The sequence below is a fragment of the Psammomys obesus genome, unplaced genomic scaffold (assembly GCF_907164565.1).
Source record: "Psammomys obesus unplaced genomic scaffold, mPsaObe1.curated_primary_1811, whole genome shotgun sequence".
Taxonomy (NCBI): domain Eukaryota; kingdom Metazoa; phylum Chordata; class Mammalia; order Rodentia; family Muridae; genus Psammomys; species Psammomys obesus.
Window position 1 is genome coordinate 1,015,629 of NW_026585504.1, and position 7,492 is coordinate 1,023,120.

General features: G+C 43.1%; 1 protein-coding gene across 12 annotated transcripts in view; it reads right to left on the reverse strand.

Moving 5' to 3' along the window:
• LOC129674066 (1-phosphatidylinositol 4,5-bisphosphate phosphodiesterase beta-4) overlaps window positions 1-7,492 on the reverse strand; it is a 382,363-nt gene that overhangs the window by 223,905 nt on the left and 150,966 nt on the right. For 11 of the 12 annotated variants that reach the window (XM_055604042.1, XM_055604786.1, XM_055604452.1 and 8 more), the window contains one exon: window positions 3,492-3,548. The exons of the other annotated variant lie outside the window; for it this stretch is intronic. The gene's annotated coding sequence lies outside the window, so the exon portion shown is untranslated. The remainder of the gene's footprint in view (window positions 1-3,491; window positions 3,549-7,492) is intronic. 12 annotated transcript variants of the gene reach the window in all.

Below are 7,492 nucleotides of genomic sequence, written 5' to 3' on the forward strand. Positions count from 1 at the left end.
ACTGTTGCTGTGATTTGTTTTAATGTGGGATCCTGCAATATGGCCCAGGCTGGCCTTGAACTCTTGCCATAGCACCCTCCTCCTGTCATAGAAACCCATGTTCATGTGCCAACATACCCAGCATCAGTTTAAGAATCCTGCCATGAATAATATGCTCTGAAAATACAAAACCATAGCCTTCCATGAATATTCTTGCTGTCCCATTAAGCATCTTCAATAAGCAAGAGTTTGAAATAAATTCAGCTCTACCTTCTAATAAGCAAGCAGTATTTTGCTCCCAAAGAACATTGCATTTAATCTACATATAGATTAAAATATAGATCAGGAGTCTGAGGGCTGTGCAGAACTGGCCAAGCCCTCCCCTGAACATCACTAGAGTGCTGGCTGGGGATATGTGTGAGAACAGAGCTCCTAGTCAGCTGCAGTACTCCAGAGGGAAGGCCCCATATACTGTGGGAGTTGCTAGTGAGCTGCCTCAATGTGTTGAGCTTGGGAGAGCAGGGCCTGCCCCTCACGTGGGCATGTTACAGCAGCCCCTGGATGTGGGGGTTGCTGGGGAGCTGGCCCTCAGGGCATGAGAGTGGGAGAGCTTGCAGGATGACCAGCTGAGATACCTTTTAGGCTCAGATCAGGGCTTTGAAATGTCTCCACCCAACATCTTCTCCATAGATGAACTGCTGGAGTGCAAGAAGGAGCTGGTCCTACAGATTCAAAGATGCAGAATGTCCTAGAGGAGTCCCAGGGATAGAGTAGCAGAAGCCAGAGGCTTCATAACAGACCAGTGAGTCACTGCATGAACATGTGCGAGCAAAAAAGTGCAGACAAAAGGGGGGCACACTGTGACACATTACAGCTTCCACAACAAGATTTTTTTCTCTGTTGGGGGGTTGTAAAAGTGGGAATGAGGAGGGGGGAGATGTGAAATTCACAAAGAACCAATACAAAGAAAAAATTGATCAGGAAAACAACAACAACAAAGATGGCAGTAGCTGAGGTGGGATATGAGAGTTACCAGTTGTGAACAGTCAGGTGGTATAGAAATTTTCAATAAGGAAAAAGGAGGGAGAAGAGAAGGAATAGGAAAGAGGGGGACACAGAGACTCCAGTGAGCTACACACATTACACTGTTAAAAGTTCTAATTAATATTAATGAAAATAATTTAAAATAATTCAGAAAGAAACAATGTCCCCCACACATTAGTTTTCTCAAGAGCCATATTTCAGTAGTTTTCTTAACTAAAATTCCACAGGAAAAAGTTTACCAGTTGATTTTCTTTTTCCAAACCTAAAAAATAATATTTGGCTTGATTATACATGATTTTTCAGAACTAAGGACCAAACCCAGGGCCTTGTGCCTACTAGGCAAGGGCTCTACCACTGAGCTAAACCCCCAACCCCCACACTCGATGTTTTAACGGTATAAAAAGGAGGACAAATTACCTAGTAATGGCCATTGTGTTTACTGTATAATTTTTTGTATGTGTATGCAGTTTTTTTTTTTTTTTTTTTTTTTTTGTCTGCATTTATGTCTGTGAACTGCTTCTACATGGCCTACATGGCCAGCAGAGGGCTTTAGTTCCCACTGGAACTGCAGTTACAGACAGATTGAGAGTTGCACTGGAGGTGCTGGGAATTGAACCCAGGACCCTCTGGAAGAGGAGTCAGTGTTCTTAGCCACGAGGCAATCTCACTAGCCCAAAATATAGAGATTTTTATTTTTTTAAAGTTTATTCACTACACTAGTAGTAAGCTAAGTTCTATGTGACATAAATAAGTAAAATTTAAAACACACCACCACCCGAACTAAAAAAACTCTGAATGCACACTTTGGACATAAGAAACTCATGAACATTTGGACTAGTGTGCACTCTGAAATAACTCGCTGTTGGAATTATAGAACCTAAACTAACATCCAAACACAACCAGCCATGCTCAGATTCCACATCCAGGTGCTTTCTACTTTATCTTGTACAAAAAAAATAGGTTTCATTTGATATTTTTTAAGGTATCATAATGAATAGGATCTAACTGCTGAATGGTGCTTAAATACACAAAATGCTTTTTTAAGGAGCTCCTGGGAGGGAGTGGGGGTATAAAAGAACTCCCGTCTGACCATGAGGGAAGAATAACACAAGATAACAGCCAACAACCAGGGGGTCATGGAGATGGGGAAGGAAGGAGCCCCACACAACGTCTGTTGACCTAAGACCTAGAGCCACCAAATGCCAGGGCTTATAGGACGTGGCACAAAGTCATCCTCCTCGAAGTCAGAACATGTAACAAACCACTCCTAGATTCTGGTGTTGTTGTGATTCTTTAGCCAGTATTCTTATTCATTATACACAGATGTTTTCATCAACACGAGATATAATAAAATTAACAACAACAAAAAAGAGCCATCTAAGGATAGTGGAACTAAAGTATTCGAAAAGTAGGCAGTCCAGAAAGCTATCACGAAAACAGAGTAGAAAGTAAACGATGAATCCACACTGAATCAAAGTCCCTAACGTTACTCAGCATCCTTAACCAGAGTGTGCCCACTAAGAAGCTTATGAGTCACCCTTCGGGGTTATAAAATAGAGTGCACTGGACTAAAAATAGGGGGGAACATTCAATAATAAATCTACTTTCTTGATATTCTTATATCATTAAAAGCTGGTCATTTGGAGACGGGTTGGGTTATGCAATTCTTCCTTCCCTTCACAGAGAGATCGGAAGAAAACTAGCCAGGTTCAGTGCCAGGAGATGACGCATCTGGTATGGGGTGCAGTATCTTGAAGAAGACTGATATTAAAAGCCTGCTGCACCTATCATGAAGAGCTGGTTCGCGGGAATCACTGAAAAATGATTTCTTGGCTCTTAAAGGAAGAAAGGGCAGGCAGTGTGGTGTTCTAACAGCAATCATAAAACAGTAATTTGATGGAGGGACTGGAAGAAGGCAGTTATCTTTGGCTGGGATCTGACGCTAGCTTAAAGCACCAACAAGTGTCCGTCTGCAAATAGAACAAACCAGCCATATAAGGACAGTTCTAGTTGTCTGCGCATTTCATGAAGGGTTTAGGTAAAATTAGGAGGGCACTAAAGGAATTGACTGGCCTCACTCCTGGGGGCAGCTGCCTCAAAATAAAGGTGAGTGATCAGAGCCGGGATTTTTCACGACGGTGAAAATCTTCTAAACAAAACCTGAACCAGACTTAAAATCACAATGCTTTTCTCTCAGTGACACCAAGCGCTTTCTAAGGCCAGCCAACACTGTCACAAGCAGCAAGAGCACAGCGACTGAAAGGTTGTTGGCTGAGTCAGCTGCAGTATTAGTGAGATGAAACCCAGCAAATCCCAGGGGCTTCTGCTTGCCTCTCTACCACGCCTGGGAAAACAGCCGTGCACCACTTTTAAGAGAGACTGGATGAAAAGATTTGTCTCACAGATCTCAAACCCTGAAGTGCGCTACCAGGACAATTCTTCCTCTGGGATACAGGGTGGGCACTCACCACGCAGCTGGGAAGAACCGCAAGGATGTCTACCTGGCCAAACCCTGCGCACAGGCCCTGCAGAGAAAGCAAGAAAAGACAAGACAAAAGTCAATGTAAAGGTTTTCCAGAGTTCCTGAGTACATGAGCAGTCTTTGGTTTCAGAATCAGAAGTGAGTATATATTTCATAAAACACATCAGAAGGCTGCATAAATTATTAATGACACTAGACTTAGACAATAAGGATTCCAAGTCATCAAACTAGAGACAGTGCCTGCTACAGGCTACATGGTTTTACTCATGCTTTACAATGGTACTATCTTGCACCAAACCCCTAACTTAGTAATTAAGCAGCAACTGAACAACAAGGCTAGCTAAGATCTTCACAAATAATTGGATTGTCTTTTTCCTGATTAACAGGAAAACTATCACAGATGACCTGTAATTCCAAGAAATATGTCCTTAGCTGAACTGTCATTGGAAGAAAATACTTCCAGAGTACAGAACAGATTCACAGTGTAGCTGTATAACTATAAGCAAAGACCTATTTCTCCATATTTTCTTTATTAATAGACTGTTCACATCAAACCTGGATTTGGCATTTGAGTTTTGATTCAGCTAATGTTTAATCTTAAGATCTTTCCAATTTGTATCAGAGAAAGGTCCCGGGAGGTATTAGAAGTACACAGGAGTGCGAGGAAGCCCATAGGCACATGGGAAGCAGGTAGAGAGGTAGAAGAACCGGTAACAGGGAATGGAAAAATGATGTCTATCACAGTTTGGCTTTGAAGTTCTGACCATCCCTTCCGTGGATGGCGTATTTACAGCATGGCAGGGAGGGACACCAATAAGGACTGTTTCAAGAAACAGAAAACAGCCAACATGACTCTACAGGGAAAACTGTGAATAACAGTTTTATCCTTTATATGAATGTAAAGGCACAGATGGCAGGGCACCTGTGGCCCTACTGTGTTTAGATGCACATCTCTGTTCATGTGCAAATGCATGGGGGTGAACATTATCTGAATCCATGATAAGAATCTAAACTTGAAAAAAGTGGAATGGAAGAAAAAATAAAGAAAGGAGATGGGGGTAAGAGAGTGGAAAGATTAAATCTAATATTTTGCTCTTGTATGTCATTTTTACCAGAAGAATACCACCTTTAAAGATGAAATTAGGAAAGACATGAAATCCTTCCTCAAGTACAAGGAAACATTCCATTTGAATCTGATGTATAGAACTAGATGTATAGAATGTAGAACACGGCACACATGGACTTTATTGATTGAGTGAATATTCACGAGAAGCCAGACTGTAAGCAGGAAATGAATCATGATGGTGTATGTCAACTCGAATCAGTCAACTTGAATCCAGTCAACAAACTGGAATCATTTGGGGAGTGAGGAACCCTCAATTGAGAAAATACTCCTGCCAGACTGGCCTATGGGAAAGCCTGTGGCGCATTTTCTTCATTGATGATCGATGCGGAAGAAACCAGCTCATGGTGAGTGGTGTCACACTGGCAGGGAGGTGATCCTGGAGCTATAAGGAAGCACGCTGAGCAAGACATGGAGAACGAGGCAAGCAGCACTCTTCCATGGCCTCTGCGTCAGGTCTCGCCTACGGGCTCCTGCCTCGAGTTCTTGCACAACTTCCTGACGGACTGTGAGGCAGAAGTGTAACGAAATCAGACCTTTCCTCCCCAACTTGCTTAGGGGCATGGTGTTTTGTGACAGCAACTGAAACCCTAACTAAAGCAAAGATACAGAACCCCACATAAACTCTGAAATGATGTGCTATATATGACTGTTTCCATCTTACCAAAGTAAGAAGAGGAAACAGTCAAGTAGCCCCCACACGTCAGGCTCTAGAGAACACCGAGGATGCGGAAACACAGCTACCTGATCGGGGTCACGATGGTGCTACTTCCCTCATGGAGGGCACTATATTTTTCTATATGACATTTATGTGTGTGATTGTGTATGAACATGAGACCATAGCTGCCAGGAGGATGAGGATCATGTGTGCTAGAAACCACCATCAGCATCTCTTGTACTTAGCTCAGGCCCTGATACTTAACAGGAACTCAGAAAAACCCTGCTGAATGGAACAAATAATTAAGTGGTCTACCCAGAGCTGAGATATTAAACTTCTTAACTCTTCTCTGCTTCTTGGGGCTGTGAAACAGCCTAAGTCCTAAGAAGCTCACTGATTAACCGTGATGCCAGATCTATCATTTTGTAACTGAAGACTTATAGACTGGATGTGTATTTTCCCATCTTTTCTCTATTTTCCCTTTGACCAAGCACAGGACTGCAGCATGGATGACATGACCAGCCCATCACAAACCATTCCAATAGGCATGACAAGACAATGTTGCCATTTGTGATTGATCCTCCTACCTGTTGGCTTTCACATTCAGATACTATAAATCTGGGCACCCAAGGGCTAACTGTGGTCTCTAGAAAAAAGAAGTACTGTAAGCATGAAGGGAGCCAGGGGGATAGACATCAGGAGTGTCCATGTTTCTTCTCTCTGCTTCAGCCTTTCGAAAAAGAAGAAATGCTTTCCTATAAGGCAAATCCCAATATTGGATGGATCCTAATCAAACAAAACTTGCTGTAAATCAAATACTCAATGAGAAGAGACAAGCAGCTCAACAAATGCTACAAGAATAAGTGGAACAAAACAAGGAATGTGGCCTGCTACCTCCCCTCCCATACCAGACACAAGGTCTACCACTGACACGAACCTGCAGCACCCAGCTACTGCTCCCTCCAGCTCCTCACTCTCCTGGATTAAGTGTGCCAAGGCCACTTAACCATGTAACCCGGAGCTAGGGATTCTCTAAACGCATGCCTCTTCATCAAGGTTTCTGAGCCCGGAAGGAAGGGAGGAACTCTACCTCCCCCTTCCACCTATCCTGTTGCCACCATGCAGTGAACGCCTACCCAGAGAACTCTCTAGCCTGCCATCTGTCCCTCTCTCAGGCTAAAACTGCCAGCCTGAGAAGACATCCTAAGTGCTGCAAAGAAGCGTAATAGCCCCATCATCTGCCATTGGCAGGGGCTAAACACACTGAAGTACAAAACTGGGGATTCTCCACGGGAGCTGTGGGGGTCATTTTATGGATGCTTTTTCTTTGAAACTTGAAGAAATGGTAACAGCTTTGCAATTAGCAACAGAGAGTCTTTTGTCAGGTCTCCTTCATGTGTTCGTTTTCTGTGGCTTCTTAACAAATTGCTTACAAACACAACAACTTAAAACAGTTTTATTAGCTCCTGGTGTGGTCAGTCAGAAGTTTGGACACATACAAAGCTATATGTTTAGTGTCTTATAAAGCTGAAACCTGGCTTCCTTCCTTTCTAGAAAAATACATTTCCCCCTCTCTCTCACTCCTCTGTGTGTGTGCATCTGAGAGAGAAAGAGAAAGAGAGAGAGAGACTGGGTTAGAATTATGCCATTGCACCTAGCGTCTGCCGTCTGTGCACCTCAGGCTGTAACAGAAAACAATGTCACAAGAAAAGCCATCTGGATGTCTTCCTTAGGATTACTATTGTTGTTATGAAGCATTATGGCCAAAAGCAACTTGCAGGGGGAAGGAATTTCTCCCATAGTTCCATATAACAGTTCTTCATCACCATCATCAAAAAACAAAACAAAACAAAAAAAAAACCAAACAAACAACAACCCCAATGAGGGCAGAAACCTGGATTCAAGAGCTAGTGCAGAGGCCACGGAGGCAGGCTACTTACTGGCTTGCTCCCCATGGCTTTCTCAGCCTGCTTTCTTATAGAACCTGGGACACCAGCCCAGAAATATCACCACCTACATGGCCTGGGCCCTTGATCACAGATAAACTACTGAAAGTTGAAGGAAGAGGTTAAATCTTTACCAATCTTCCCTTTACTTCCCCCGTAGTGACTCCACGCTAGAGAATGCACATGTTGCTCCAAGTTCAACACCTACACAAGACAAGACACTGCCCTCCTCCACCTTGAATGTTCAGAAACTACACAAG